The sequence below is a fragment of the Carassius auratus genome, chromosome 5, assembly GCF_003368295.1.
Source record: "Carassius auratus strain Wakin chromosome 5, ASM336829v1, whole genome shotgun sequence".
Lineage (NCBI taxonomy): Eukaryota > Metazoa > Chordata > Actinopteri > Cypriniformes > Cyprinidae > Carassius > Carassius auratus.
In genome coordinates this window covers 4,581,059-4,594,150 of record NC_039247.1, presented here as the reverse complement: position 1 = coordinate 4,594,150, position 13,092 = coordinate 4,581,059, and positions in this window count along the sequence as shown.

The window sequence follows — 13,092 nt, the reverse complement described above, 5'->3', positions numbered from 1 at the left end:
AAACTTATTTTTAAAACTTTCAAACAATGCTTTGTTGTTATACCATTAAAGTTCTCTTTGAATGTAATTCTGCTTTCTTGCTTTCAAACTTAATTTGCATTTAATACAAAATCATCTGGCACACAACCAAAACCATATGTTGTAATCAGTGGTGGCTGGCACTGTAATGTTGCACCAAAAAGTGCTTCTCTGTCCAATATTTTTAGATCACACAACATTTGCCAAAAGAAAAGAGAAGTGTCAGGTGCATCAAAATGTTCATTAAAACATCATATAAAAGCCAGGTGGGGGTAAAACTTGAATGAGATCCTCACTGTCCAGCAAACTGGCAGAATTTTTTTTCCAACAGAGATAGCATTACCCTGCAGTAAAACCTTGTGGCAATGCAGTAATCCCATAGTAATTTATGTAGCTTACAAATACCTATATGTCATATGTATGTGTGTACAGTACATGTGCACAGTTACCATACATTCAAATTCCCCTCATTAAAAAAATTATCATACTTTTACAAACACACATAACGTGAAAATAAAGTACACATTCCTTTACTTTATTGCTATAGTGCATGGTTGGTTTAGGTGAATTAAGCTGTCGTTCTTGTAGTACTAAACAGTACTAAACATTAGACTGTTAGCAATATTCTTAGCAAATGCAGTTTTGTGACCCCAAAACAAAGACAATGACATGATTTGATTTAAATCTGACATAAAGAAGAAAAGCACTGTGTGAAGTAAAAAAAAAATGCATGTTCTAGATATCTCCTTGTATAAAAGATAAAAACATTAATGTTTAGACAGTTTTTAATTATAAGAAAGAAATACAATGTTTGACATCATACAGTATATGCTACATCCTGTACTGTCTCAATCCAGCGTAGGCTATTATTGCATACTTTCCTTTGAACAAATGTCATGTGACAAAAGGCACAGATAAATGATGTCATGTCCATTAAACAAATTGAGAACATCATTTCACTGAAATGCCCCACAGCCTCTTTGCTTAATATATCCATATCCTGTTTCCCTTCCTCCTAATATACTATGAATTGCATCTGTAGAGTAGATATAAATCTATATGTATTTATACAACAAGCCGCAGGTAAACACAGTGGTGCTGAATTTTGAATGTGAATGTACTTTTCCTTATATACAACAGTTCAGTAAACAAGGTGTTAATATTGAGCAACTTACTTTTTGGACAAAATGTTGCAAGATATCTTGTCTGTTTTCTGGAACTGATCCAAACAAACCATATCAACACACAGTAATAACATTCATGACTTAATCAGCGTTTTTAAAATAATTGGCTGAATAAATGATTCAATTACTCAATAATGGTACATTTGATCATATGCATCTGAAATCACATGATTTCTGAATAGGTACTTCTGTTGAATAAGTACTTTGAAACCGTTAAAATGCATGTTCTGTAGTATGAATGCTACCTGGATGTACTACATTTGTCATGTTGTTATTGTCATGTGACCCAGCAGCATCTTTGCATTGCTTCATCGCCATTCAAAAAGCCTCTTGGACAAGTACATTTTCCATTGGATGCACACTTCAGATTCTCACCAGAAGCAGTAGTCAATCCGAGTACTTTATGAATATTGCGAATTTACACTTTTCACATTGTTGTTTTTGTCTATATAGTAGGGAAGTAAGCATATCCATTGGTTTTTGTTTTTGTTTCTGAACGAATTGGTTTTTTGAGTGAATCCTCATCAGATTTTACACAGTCAATAAAACATGACCACACACATATGACACGCACTGCATTCTTTCTGTCACCGCACAGTTTAGCGCTTAGCGGGAGCTGTTAACATTTCTTCTCACGAGGACGAATTGTAAACAGTGCGTGATAGAGAAATAATGAATTTGAGGGGTCTTCGGGGGCTAATGACTTTCCTGAGGAGCTGAACAGAGTCCTGCCACAGGGGTGAGATAAGAAAAGTCCTTCTCTTTCTCTCTTTCCAAGCGCACCCGCCCTATATCCTCTTAGTTAATTTATGCAGCATCTTGCAGTATTCCCTAAATGAGAATCACGGACATGAATGGAATTGAAATTCAAGTTGGAACCCACCCCCACCTAACCGTGTGAAATCGTGTCACCGTGCTCTGCTCGCTCAGATGTGGACTTTGTGCTTGAGTGGAGCTACAGTAAATACTGCGGGAGATTGAATCCCAGTGTCACTGACACATGTCTCCACCTCTCCGAGCAGTAATTCCTCTGGAGAACGCGATGTCGCTCAGCTCCACTTTTTGCCGTCTCAACCTCGTCACCTCCTGCCAGACACCTCCCGGAATCAATCTTATTTTGTTCGCTATACTGCAGAACAACACAAGCGCATGCAGACAGAGCCCATTCCAATGCCTATATGAACTCTTGACGTGTTCTATTTCTCACATTCACTTCTCCACAGTTCGTTTTTCTGGGTCTTTCTATCCTCTCCCTCTCCCAATCTGAGAAAAGACGCTGGCTTAAGGGCTACAGCAGCTGAAGTTGCCTTGATTTGCTTCTTGGCGTATGAGCTGTCAAGACACAAGGAGAAGCGAGGGAGAGTAGATGAAAGGTAAAGAGAGATGGAGAGTTAGAGGGTAAAGGGGCTGCACAAAGTGGCATGTTTCCAAGAGAGTCAGCTCTGAGATGCACTAATTAAAGGAGCCATAATTAGAGCTGCATCTGACAAACAGAGAGCAGCTTTCATCTCTATCAGCTCCACTCTGGGCAGAATCCCCCCACATGCTCTACACCACTCCTTGTTTCTCCTGCATTCTGGTTTACTTACATTCCACTTACACATAGATATGAGATGAGATAATCAAGGAAATGTGCTTGTCATAGAGGTATGGATACACTGGAAATATTTACTCCTTTTCTCTGTAGCTCTCAGTCTCTCTTGATTCTCCTATATCTCAACCTCTTCTTATTGTCTTGTCTCATGGCACCTTGTCTAATATGTGTTTTTTTCCACCCTGTTTAATCATACTTATATTATATCTCTATTTCATGTCATCATTTCTCATTATTGTCTCACTACCACTCAAGTTTTGTTCAGTAAGATTTTGCAAAAAGAATATTTTTATTCAGAAAGAATGCATTACATTGAACAAAAGTGACAGTAAAGGCATTTATTATGTTACAAAAGTTTTCTATGCATTTTTTCCAGAACGGAATTTATGGACTATAAAGGTAAGAATAAAACTTTTCTTTTCTCATTCCAGTTTCACATGTTTTCCGTCACCATTTGACATTGTCCCACAGACCACTGATCTATATAATTGGATCTATAATTAAATATATAAATACTCTTTATTATAAATCAGTGACTTAAACAGTAAATCGATGCTGTGTTTCCGTAACAGTCCTAAACATGTAAATATGAGGCACGCCATTGGATGCCTGTTGCTAAGCATCTAGCCGAAACATTCAGACACCACATCTCTTCACCCTGTACAAGTTTGACAGGGTTTGTGCAGGTTTTCATTACCAGGGTACAAAATGTACCCTGCTTCCAAATTACAAATGTGAAATCTTTTTTAACCCAGTGTTAAAAGCACGCACTGACGAAGCACAGTGTGAAAAACCTAAAGAGTCTCAGCATGTTCTCAGCACTCGTATATATCACTTACATGTAAACCCAATCCATCTGTCTCTGTTTCATGTCATCTCTTCTCATCACCACATTATCTCCACCCTGTAATTTCTAATTCACACCATCTCATGTTATTTTGTCTCCGATCTTCTCCACTTTCTCTCGGCCCTCTTATATTGTGTCATCTTGTCTCGTCTAATCCTGTCACCACAACATCTCAGCCTGTTCATTTTTTTCTCGGCCTATAATTTTCATACTTATTTCAAGCCTGCAGATTCGTTACTCATACCTACTTTCTCATTGTGTCAGTTCATCTGACCATTATCTCAGTCTGTTAGTTTCTTACTGAAATATTCCCTGTCTCTCTGTCCTCTCATGCTGTCTCAACTAATGTAATCTTCGCATTCTCTCTCCTCCTTCTTCTATCTTTCTTATTCTGACTCTATATTCATCATTTTTTCTCATCACAAGATTTTCACAGCCTGCAAATATTTTAGTCTCATATGATCTCAGTTTATCTCAACATTATCTCAGCCTGATAGTTTCTTACCAAAACTTTGTCATTTCATAAAGTCTCATCTCTGCACCTTCATATAACATACATTTATTCTACTTCATCTCCTCTTGTCTCGTTTCATTTTCCTCCGTTTCCCACTCTGTCTGTATCTCATTTTGTCTCATTACCAGTGCTTGCAGTGGGCCGGTACGCACTTCAAAGTTTTAGTCTTTAGCGTCCTGGCACTTTTTCGTGTGTACCGGCACTTCTGACATGTTGCCGGTACTGAGTCAAAGCATCAGTTTCTGGGTGATTAGAAGCGACACTATAAAGCACATTACCCAGGGTGTCATTTGAAACCGGTAAACTTCTTTAAAGTTCAAGGATCCAGTAAGGGAATGCATTAGTAATAAGTTCAAAACAGCGCTAATGCAGAGAAAACACGGACGATTTCATCAGAGATGGTGGAGAGAATAGTTACTTGTGTACAGATGGCAGTAAATTATTCTTTTCAGTCTGTATTTGGCTTAAAAGCACAAGTATTTTATAATGAATGCTGGCTAAAGGTGTTTTAGAATCTTCACTTCTTTTTTTCCTCTTCAACCACTGCTTATTACTACCTTTTTTACTCAAACATACTGTAAAATATGATCTCAGTTCATCTCCACAGTATGTAAATAATGAACTAGAAGTTAATGAGAAAGTGATGATGAGACTCTCCTGTTCAACCTCTACATTATTATAAACAAAGTCTGTCTATATCATAGTCTGTTACATCTCTTCCAATCTCATCTCATCCTTCAAAAACTTGGACAAATGATTGACTGGCAGAGATCATTTCCGATTGGCCAGTGTTCAGTTTGGGCCGGGCACCTGACTATTTCTTTTTACAGAGCTATACTGTCACAGAAACAGGTGTATTTTCTCAGCACAATCATTTCAGTGCTGTCTGTCGGGGAGTAGAGACATATTATGTGTGGTATTTCAGGAATTATTATAGCACTTTCACGCATTAGTCTACTGAAAACTTTATTTCACCACTGTGCTTATGTCAACCTGGCTTACTTCTTACTTCTTTACTAAATTGAGTTCCAGACAAAAAGTCCCTGCTGCAATTAAGTTAGCTGCTGGGTTTGTTTTATAATAGCTCTGAACAAAGTACATGCTGTTTTCTCTTTTCAGTCTCATAAGCTAAAAAAAAGTTCATATTTTGCTTAATTTTTCAAGAAAATCTCTGTCAGAGAGTAATTTCTTCTTTATGGCTGGTAAAGCACCACATAAGGAAGGTGACGTGTGCTTGGTGTTTTGTATTTCATGGTCATTCTTTTTGTCACCTTTATATTTTGTTTCACATCATTCATCAATATAACCTGCACTGTCTTGAGGCTGTGCTTCAACGTTGAAGTCTAATAAGTGTAATCTTATGGCCTCCGAGCAGCCAAACATATCCTCGAGCCAGACTGCTTTTATTACATTTCACAGTGAAATTGGATTTTGTTTCAAAAGTCAGGCTTGTGCTCACTTGGATTGACCGGAGATGTTTATGTGATGCCGTGAAGCAATGTACAGCGGTGCGTAGAGCCGTCCCATGTGTGTGCGCACATGCTTATGTGTGTGTGTTAAACACATATATATCTATTTTTTTTTTATTTTAAGTTTGCAGCCGATACAGTTAAATGTAATTGTTCTACAAGTCCTATATTGAGCCAGTGCTGTCCTTTTCCATTAACTGCTGGTTTGGAAATCTCAATGTGAAACATAAAAGTGCATTGAATAGAATAGGTACAGTTAGAGATAAGGTCATAGGTAAAGAACAAAATAATTTTTGTTGAGTCAGGCTCAATCTTTGCTCTTGGACAGTGACTATTTTATTGTATCCAGAGTTTTCTTTGCTCTGTTCAGGTTCTCGCTGTAGACTACCAAAGATGAAAAGTAAACAATATAAATATTTGTTTCTCTCCTGTGCAATTCAGTTGTTAAATGGTCCAAAAATACATTTTTAGGAAAATGTATATTATTTATATTTGTATATATTTAATAAAAAATAAAATAAAAATTATAAATGTATTTTACAGGTGCATCTCAATAAATTAGAATGTTGTGGAAAAGTTAATTTATTTCAGTAATTTAACTCAAATTGTGAAACTCGTTTATTAAATAAATTGAAGTAGTTTGACATTTTAGATTGTAAAGTAGTAAGTAATTTGAAGTAGTTTAAGTCTTTGGTTCTTTTAATTGCGATGATTTTGGCTCACATTAAAAAAAAAAAAAAACACCAATTCACTATCTCAACAAATTAGAATATGGTGATATGCCAATCAGCTAATCAACTTATAACCTGCAAAAGTTTCCTGAGCCTTCGAAATGGTCTCTCAGTTTGGTTCACTAGGCTACACAATCATGGGGAAGACTGCTGATCTGACAGTTGTCCAGAAGACAATCATTGACACCCTTCACAAGGAGGGTAAGCCACAAACATTTATTGCCAAAGAAGCTGGCTGTTCACAGAGTGCTGTATCTAAGCATGTTAACAGAAAGTCGAGTGGAAGGAAAAAGTGTGGAAGAAAAAGATGCACAACCACAGATTCAAGAATTTGAGTGAACTTGAGTGAACCACAAGGAATGGACTGAAGTTGGAGTTTAAGGCATCAAGAGCCACCACACACAGATGTGTCAAGAGATTTGCTGAACCACAGACAACGTCAGAGGCGTCTTACCTGGGCTAAAGAGAAGGAGAACTGGACTGTTGCAAAATGGTACAATGTCCTCTTTTCAGATGAGAGCAAGTTTTGTATTTCATTTGGAAACCAAGGTCCTAGAGTCTAGAGGAATGGCGGAGAAGCTCATAGCCCAAGTTTCTTGAAGTCCAATGTTAAGTTTCCACAGTCTGTGATGATTTGGGGTGCAATGTCATCTACTGGTGTTAGTCCATTGTGTCTTTTGAAAACCAAAGTCACTGCACCCGCTTATTAAGAAATTTTAGAGCACTTCATGCTTCCTTCTGCTGACCAGCTTTTTGAAGATGCTGATTTCATTTTCCAGGAGGATTTGGCACCTGCCCACACTGCCAAAAGCACCAAAAATTGGTTAAATGGCCATGGCCATGCCAGCAAACTCACCAGACCTGAACCCCAGAGAGAATCTATGGGCTATTTTCAAGAGGAAAGTGAGAAACAAGAGACTAAAAAATGCAGATGAGCTGAAGGCCACTGTCAAAGAAACCTGGGCTTCCAGACCACCTCAGCAGTGCCACAAACTGAACTCTCAACTCTCAATTTGATCATAAATACAGTAAAAACAGCAGCATTTTGAAATTTTATTAGTTTTCACTTTGATAGATTTAAGAATTTAATTCATTTCTGTGAGGCCAAGCTTATTTTTTAGAAGCCATTACAAAATATTATGTCAAATCATAATTTTGTGCTCAAGAATCACTTATTATCAATGTTGAAAACTTTTTTTAACTACTTAATATTTTATAGATTATGTCAGGATTATTTGATGAATAGAAAGTTTCAAAAGAACTAGGCTATATTTATTTGAACCAGAAAACTTTTGTAACAATATAAATGTCTTTACCGTCACTTCTGATTCATTTACTGCCTTCTTGCTGAATCAAAGTAGGCTACACATCATACATTTATCTCAGAAAAGCATCTTTCTAGATTAACGCATTTAAAATGAGCTGTGTATCTGATGAATCAAGCTCATATACACACAACTTGCATGTTGAATGTATAAATTGCACATATTTAATCATATTAGAGATATAAACCAAATGACATAGGCTATACAAATATAAATGTCTTGGTGTATTGACAAACATATACAAGTATTTAATTGCATTTGATTCTACTTCCTTGCATTCAAATTCCAATTGCATCACATTTTCCACCTCAATTCATGTTCAATGAATGAACATTCCAACAGATTCCAAATGTGATATACACCTCTTTGTTTCACAGAGACACATCTCGGATGCAACTGTTTTGCTAAGCAACAAGAACACGTCAGACGCCTGTGATTCACCGACTGATGGTAATATGTTCATAATGGAAAAAGTGCTCTTTCTGCACATATCATAATCATGTGAATGATGCTCGATTTGTGTTTGTGTGTGTGTTTTTCCATGATAACAGCAGAAGCCACTTTCTTCTTATCTATTCTGGCATTTTCAGACCAAAGCTTGTAAAGCAATAAGGAGGAGAGAGAGACAGACAGACAAAGAACAGAGAGGAAGAAACTCCTGCTGTGCCCCAAGTCCTTCAGTGGCGGGTCTCAGTTGTGATTCAGTGCCTGTGTGAGGCTTGTGGGTGCCTGCTAATGTGATTTTGTGTACGTGTGCTAGTTTCTGCGTCACAACACAGAGCATCGCCGTCAGATGGACGACAGCGGGAAAACACAAACCCGGCACTGTAAACGGCTCTGTTTGTTTATTCACAGATTTAATGACTGAGGATCTGCTGTTTGATCATGTGAGTGTTTAGGATTGAAGACAGCATTGACCGATAAGCAACTGGAGGGAACGTTTACGCTCTGACTTCCTGCTACAGATACGAGAGTAAATTACCCAGAGAGCTCCAGATGAACAGAACAGAGCTCGTCCTTTTGTGCTCATCTCGGTCCACATCCAAGCCTTAATCACCAGCAAAACTGACTTGGCAAGGCAGCAAAGGGCCGCTCGTTCACTTTCCCCAGGTGAGGAGCCATTTGGAACCATCTGAGCAATCAAAATGTAACACTGCCACCATGTGGTTGAGAATCGCATACTCTTTTACAGCAGCTCCATTCACATTAAATTAAGCCCTGGTGACAAACTCCGATACCGCTGGGCAACAAGCGCATACAGTAATCCAATACGCCCACAAACCATATCCATTAAAAAAAGCCCCTCTGTGGCATGATAAATAAAAGCTGAATGCATGCCCAGTCACAAGCATTTTGCTTTTCCTTAAATCAAACTCTACATTTGCAGGCTCAATTCACCATGGATCAGATCCAACTGCAATCACTCCCTATCCAAGCCCTTTGGTCAAACAAGACACCAGCATTGCAGCATTAATGCAGTGGAAATGAATTAACAACCTGTAGATGCAAAAGCAGCTGCTTTTAATGAAACTCAAAATGCTGGAAAATTATCTTAACAACCTAGAAAATAAAAAAAACAGCACAAATGATAGACATTTCCTGTCTTAAATCTGGACATTTTAATAAAAATGATAAATAATTCATGCACTGTCCCGGTCTTATACAAATACAACTCAAGCATGCTCACGCCAAACTGTTTGCTAAACACTTGATGCCGAGAGGCATAAAAAATGTGCACTTAAATTATTTTAAAAGCATGTCGGGATTAATATTTGCTCTGTGTTGTGCTATATTGAAGACTACGGTTCTCAAATTATATTTCAGCATCTAACAGCATGATTCTGTGCTGCAATAAAGCACAAGCATTATGGCACATCATAAGATGCCAGTATTTGGCTTCTACACTGTGACAGTGATTAATCCCTGTGGTTTTCTTTTTTTTTCTTTTTTTTTATTGCAGTGTGTCTCTTTAAGCGACAGTGCTGCAATGAGAACCACGTTCCTCCGTCCTGCAGCCTCAGGCTAACACACAGTGTCTCTGTCATTGCCCCAGGACTCTTTTCAAATAGCTCCCAGTGTTGCTCAACACGTGCTTGCTCTGAGAATGAAGTGCAAAGAGAGTGGAATAAATAAATGGAATATATATATACCATATCATATTCATCTATATACAAAAATATACATACATTATATCTATCTATATATATATATATATATATATATATATATATATATATATATATATATATATATATATATATATATATATATATTTATATATATATACATATATTCTCATGTTTATTATTTAAATTTTTATTTATTTATATCTCCATACATCTATAAATAAAATATATATAGGTTTTAATATATACAAATATACTTATATGAACACCAATAAATTTCAGTATTTTGCCCACGCTTCTGCGAGGTCTTTGTCAAAACATAATAAATGTCACCTTGCTGGGGGGAGAAAAAAATGATGGGTTTTATTTGTTCAGTGCGTTCGACAAACATGTGTACCAATTATCAGCTTACGCCAGACGGGTGTGTGTTGTGCCTAAATAGACATAATTTCTTTTCCCCCAAATCACATCCACCCAGTTACCATGGCAACAAATCCATGGCAACAGCTCCAGCTGTTCAGTCTCGATCTCACTCCAGCACACTTTACAGTCATTTCTCCTCATTATGTTCGCAACTACAAAGACAAGATTCCCCCAAAGATGATGTTTACTCATTTAGCCCGCCTCTTATGTCATATTCCTTTATTAACCTGTTGGACAGAGCTGCAGCCCTGAGGCCAGATGCATGATTGAGTGAAAAAGTATCTCACGTTAAACCGATTTTCAATTTCACGTCCAAACATGGCACGGCCTAGTCAGAAGAAAGATACTGATTGCGGTCAGAATTGACAGCCGGTCGAGGCATGTCCCATAAATCACTGGACCCTGGCTGTAGAAGAAACAGCAGATTTAAAATTCTAGACAACGATGCTGTGATTTATGGGTATTCAAACGGTAGTTATTCTAGCCAGTGAGCAGATATCATTCATTGTGGATGAGTGAGCTGACAGCGGTGAGGGAGATCTGTTTTGTTATTATCTTAAAACAATTCCAGGTGTAAGAAAACTATACTCTGAATGTGTTATGCTGAGTGATGCAAATTAAAAAACACAGCCATGAAGCTATTCATTTAGCTGACACCTTTAGACAAAAAACTGAAAATCTACAGTTCAAACGTTCAGTAAGAAGTCAGCTTTTGAAAGAAATAACTGTTATATGTATTTGGCAAGGATGCATAAAATTGATAAAAAGTGAGAGTAAGAACTTTTATAAAAAAAAAATAAAAAAAAAGAAGATTACTTTCTTTTTAGAAAGTATATTTGAACTTTCTTTTAAAGGGGTCATGTGCTGGCATTTCATGTTTCCTTTCTCTTTGGATTGTTACAAGCTCTTGGTGCATGAAGAAGATCTGTAAAGACATGTCTACATCACTGTGTGGAACTATTTGCATAATGCCGCACAAATGTTCACACAAAGAATGAAGGCGTGATTTCAGTGACCACAGTTAGTGTTGAAGCAGTCGTGTCAGGGAGATGCTGTGTGTATCTGGGCGAAAGCAAAAGCACTTTATTTGGCCTTCCCGAAAGTAGATGCATTTAGGAATCTTTAAGATTACTTACAACAGAACAGCAACAAATTTTATGGACGACTGTTTTGTGAACCAGAGGACGTAATTCTGACTTTGATACGACAATCTGGCGCTTCTGAATCAGATCCTGTAAATATGTTTTGTTATTATTTTGAGTATTTGCTATTGACTTCAAATGCTGAGTTTTTTGCTCTAGGGGTGTGTGTGTGTAAGAGAGAGAGAGAGAGAGAGAGAGAGAGAGAGACCGGGTCACACAGTGGATTCAGCTGTCTTAACCGTCCGTGGCTTGTGTACTCAGACGCAGTGATGAAGCTCAGCTCGTATGTGTTTAGTCACGTGACTCTGTTCCCCTTTCGGGCTTGAACTGATGGTAAAACTAAGAACATTATTGACTATCTTTACATTTATTTTGAAAAATGAAGCTCGCGATAATGGATAGGAATATTACATTTCTGACAAGTCCTTGCAGTGTTCGGCCAATCACAATGCACTGTGTCAATTGGCCAATCAGAGCAGACTGTGCTTGTCAGAACTATGTGTTTGAGAGAGGCGGGGCATAGACGACCTACAATAATATGCAGTATTTGAAAAATGTTTTTTGAACATTAAAGCATGCCAACATATTCTTTTACACCAAAAACACAAAATAATTATCTTTAATAAGCATCATATGACCATTTTAATCAAAAATCGGAATCACAGTTTTCCACAAAAATATTAAGAAGGATCACAGAAATAAATTGAATGTAAAATTAAATCAAAAATAGAAAGCATTCATTTTAAATTGTAATAATATTTCACAATACTACTGTTTTTACGTTTCATAAAACATGCAGACTGAACATAATAAGAGACTTCGTCTTAAGAATACATTTGAACATTTTTTAAATCTTAGCAACCCCAAACTTTTGACCAGTGAGGTACACAAGAAAATAAAACAACCTGAGGCCTTAGTAAACCAGGCCTTTTTAACCACTATTCACTCAACTTGCTTCTTTACCTAAAATCATTGAATAAATGCAATATAATAAAAAATGTGCTGCTGCACTGCAAGACACACCACTGGGCCAAAAAAGAAAAGATTACTGCAGATTTCACTTTACTCTCTTTGGTAATTCTGCTGATGCACTTCATATTTTAATGTGTACACCACTGTCGGATCAAGAGAATGCAGAAACTCTGATGTTTCTGTGTAGTCTTTGTTCTGCCATTTCTACATAAACTTTAACATTCTATCTATCTATCTATCTATCTATCCATCCATCCATCCATCCATCGAGAAAATAACCACGTAAAATCCACGTAAGATCTCTGAGGTTTTTATCTCAGGATACTGGAAAGGTCAAAAGTCTCCATGTGTCTTCACTGCTGTCTCAGAGGGAGCTCATTTGTGTTTCTTAGCCATACAAATGAACCATATCATCCAAATCTGAAACCAAACTGATCTCAAAGGAAATTTGGTATAATTATAAAACAGCAGCATTGTTCTAGAAATGAGACTGATAGAGCTACATTCAGTGTGCTTCTATTCATGCAGCCCCTCATCATGTCAATCGACAGGTGGATCCTGTTAACCAAAGGGGAAGGTGCTGGTGGGCTTCCCACAGCAGGTGCCCTTGTTCCAGGCTGTGATGAGTGCCAGCTGCTGACAGAGGGACGTCCACCAGCGGAAGATGCTCCTTTTCTCCCTGTTCCTCCGCTCTATTCATGAGCAACTTGACCACAAGATCTGTCAATCAGCCTCAGTGTGGGTGTA